At 37.8% G+C, this 3,721-nt stretch overlaps 1 pseudogene; it reads right to left on the bottom strand.

Moving 5' to 3' along the window:
* Nucleotides 1-842: 842 nt before the first annotated feature.
* On the bottom strand, nt 843-1,843 carry LOC105705612 (cysteine and histidine-rich domain-containing protein 1-like; annotated as a pseudogene).
* Nucleotides 1,844-3,721: the final 1,878 nt, after the last annotated feature.

The following is a 3,721-nucleotide window of genomic DNA, read 5'->3' as shown; positions in this document are numbered from 1 at the left end:
TCCATCAGGGAGGCAAGATGTATATAATTTCTTTCCAAGTTTAATTAATTAAAGGTTTTAAGAGGGTTTAGTCTCTAAATCAGTAACAATTTTGTCATAACACCATACAAACACATTTAACTATTCAGGAAAGAGGTTTTTAGGATTATTGCGTAGCCTTATAAAATGGTGAATTTTAACCAGATTCATACCTCTGTATTCTTATTTAAGTTTCCTATACTCTTACATCATACTGCTTGGCAAGTAATGTACATTTTGACGTAATTTTCAAATTTAAGTAATTGTAAACAAATTCTAATTTGTTAAACTATTCATATATTCCCCTCTACTTACTGCACTACCTCTGAATTAATCCTCCTTAAAAAAGTAATCGGCCAACATAGTAAAAAGTGCAGAGCTTCATCGCTTCCTTAAATATTTTCAAGTACTGTAAGGACACAAATCCATGAAAAAAACGGATTAAAATTTGACATTTCATCTTGCTTTACTAACTATGGAATAATAGAAACATGTAAAAACATGTTCCTTAATATTTCTCTGCTTAACAGAGAAATACAAAGAAATACTGTGATTACGGTTATGGGCTATTTTCCAGCCTCTTCAAGTACAGGACACAACTATGGTTCCTACCAGTAAGAAGAAACGAATAATCAGTCTTACATAACACAAAAGAAAGATGAGAGGCACAAAAAGACAAATTGCCTTTGGCTTTTAAGAACCTATTGTTAACCCTGAAATGCCATATTCAGTAATACAACAACAAAAGATTACAGCAGCAAGCTGCCACTTCACGCAGTATTAAGAATTCTGAAATACGTTATAGCCTTCTTCTCATCTCCCAGTCAATCTGTTGTGTCGTCTTTTTGTTTTTCCTGCTTTTTCACTGCAAGCAGTTCAAGGTTTGCGCACTGCATTGGTTCAGCTTTTCTCACAGTGATCTCAATCTTTGTTGCAGTCATAGTTACATAACTTTGCTTTACATCAATCACACCCCACAATTTCACATTTTGATCAAATTCCTTCTCTCCAAAATCTCAAATACAATGTGTACATTTAACAATGTGCTATTGGCTTCTACTCGACTAAGTTCTGGAAGTGAATTTTTGGCATCTACTGAAATGATAACTTCACCTCCAGTCTGATGCCGGTCATGTCTACATGGAATAACTTTTTCCCCAGCATCCTTTTTAGTCCACATGGGTTTCCGTGTTGTACAGCCCTCTTGGGCTATGAATGTATTCAAATTAGAAGTTTTTCTTCTACAACAGCTCCAGTATTTCATCCCCTCATGGAAAATAGGTACTCCAGAATGATATACACAGACTTCTTCTAGAATCTCTAGAGCCCGATATGTCTGTGAACACCCTCCATTCTTACATGAGGTCCCAATCTTAATTTCATCATTGTCTTCTTCTTTCTTATCTTCTTCATTCCCTGATGACGGTTTAAGTTTATCAAATGCTTGTTTTAGGGAGACAGATACTTTTAATTCCAAATTTGTCATTGCTTCATCTGGGCTTGGCCTTTTCATTGCTTCTACTGGCTTAGGGGCTTAAATGATGTGTTCCTGAAATTTGGGTTTCAATTCAGATAGTTCCTTCTTCTTAGTAGTCTTGACTTTAGGTTTGACTGGCTCAGGTGGCTTCTCACTATTATGTCTATCTTTTGTACAGGCAACAATGCTTAAGAAATCAGAAAAATCCGTTGTTCATTTACAGCAAGACCAACCCTTTAATGCATGGTGAAAGACGAGAACAGCTGGGTGGCATGTGTAAGCATCATTGGAATTGGTCTCAGGATCAAAGCACTGACCACAGCCCCGGTTGTAGCACAGCAAGGCCATTTTCTTTTCTCACCATCACAAGCAAGGCCCAAACACCCGGAACGGCAAGAGGATGCGTTAACCACTCCCGTGTTGCTAGCGCCAGTCTGATGCAAGTTTGCTGTCTTATATGGGTGTGGTTTGGTGCTCCAAAAATCATTACAACAGTAATAAAAAAGGTCACTGATAACAGATCACCAAAGCAGATATAATAATGGAAAAGTGAAATATTGTAAGAATTCCCAAAATGTGACACAGAGACAGAAAGTGAGCACATGCTGTTGGAAAAACCTTCAATTTATAAAAAATGCAATATCTGCAAATCACATAAAGTGAACTGCAACAAAATGAGGTAGGTATGCCTGCAGTTCCACTGCCCTAAAAATTCTCTGTGCTTAATCTATTCATCCCTCACTTCTCACAACCCCTGGAAATCACTGATTTTTTTTTACTGTCTCCATAGTTTGACCTTTTTAAGAATGTCGTACAGTTGGAACCATACAGTGTGTAGGCTTTTTGTATTGGCTTCTTTCACTTAGTAACATGCATTTAAGTTTCCTCCATATCTTTTCATGGCTTGATAGCTCCTTTGTTTTTAGTACTGAATAAAAGTCCAGTATCTGGATGCACCATTGTTTATTTACTCATTCACCTGCTGAAGGACATCTTGGCTGTTTTCAAGTTTCGGCAATTATAAGTAAATCTACTATAATTTACTTATAGTAAAATTATAGTAAATTACTATAATACTATAGAAAATACTACAGTAGTCCCATGTGCAGGGTTTTATGTGGATATGTCTTCAGTTCATTTGGGTAAATACCGAGTAGTGTGATTGCTGGATTGCATGGGAAGAGTATGTTTAATTTTGTAAGACACTACCAAACTGCCTTCCGAAGTGCCTGTACCATTTTGCATTCCTACCAGCAATGAATGAGAATTCCTGTGGCTCCACATTCTTGCCAACGTTTAGAGTTGTGAGTGTTTTGGATTAGGGCCATTCTGCTAGGCTTGTAGTGATATGTCATTGCTTTAATGACATATGATCTTGAACATCTTTTCAAATCTTTACTTGCCATATGTATATCTTCTTTGAGGAGATGTCTTTTCAAGTCCTTTGCCCATTTTCTAATTGGGTTTTTAATTTTCTTATTGTTGAGTTTTAAGTTTTTCTGTATATTTTGCATAATAGTCTGTGATGGTTAGTTTTCTTTTTAAATTATACTTTAAGTTCTGGGATACGTGTGCAGAACGTGCAGGTTTGTTACATAGGTATACATGTACCATGGCGGTTTGCTGCACCCATGTGATGGTTAGTTTTATGTGTCAACGTGACTCCACTAAGGGATGCCCAGATAGCTGGGAAAACATTAATTCTGGGTGTGTCTGTGAGGGTGTTTCTGGAAGAGATTAGCATGTGAATCAATAGTCTAGCAAAGAAGACCCACCCTCACCAATGTAGGTGAGCATTGTACAATCTGTTGAGGACTCAAATAGAACAAAAAGGCAGACAAAGGGTGAAGTTGCTCTTGCTTCTTGAGTTGGGATATCCAGCTTCTTCTGCCTTTATACATTGGAGATCCTGGTTCTTGGGCCTTTGGGCTCCAGACTCTGGGACTTATGCCAGTGGCACCTCGGTTTTCAGGCCTTTGTACTGAGACTGGTGGTTACATCATTGGTTCCCCTGGTTCTCAGGCCTTCAGACTGGGACTGGATTCCTCAGCCTCCATAATTGCATGAGCCAATTCCAATAATAATAATGAAAAAGAACCACTCATATATATGATCCCCTATTGGTTCTGTTTCTCTGGAGCACCCTGGCTAGTACATTGTCCTTTATCAGATGTGTCTTTCAGAAATGTTTCTCTCAGTGTGTGGCTTGTCTTCTCATTCTTTTGA

The sequence above is a fragment of the Aotus nancymaae genome, unplaced genomic scaffold (assembly GCF_030222135.1).
Source record: "Aotus nancymaae isolate 86718 unplaced genomic scaffold, 86718_ANA_hifiasm-v0.15.2.pri h1tg000058l, whole genome shotgun sequence".
Taxonomy (NCBI): domain Eukaryota; kingdom Metazoa; phylum Chordata; class Mammalia; order Primates; family Aotidae; genus Aotus; species Aotus nancymaae.
This window is presented reverse-complemented; position numbering and strand designations above follow the sequence as displayed.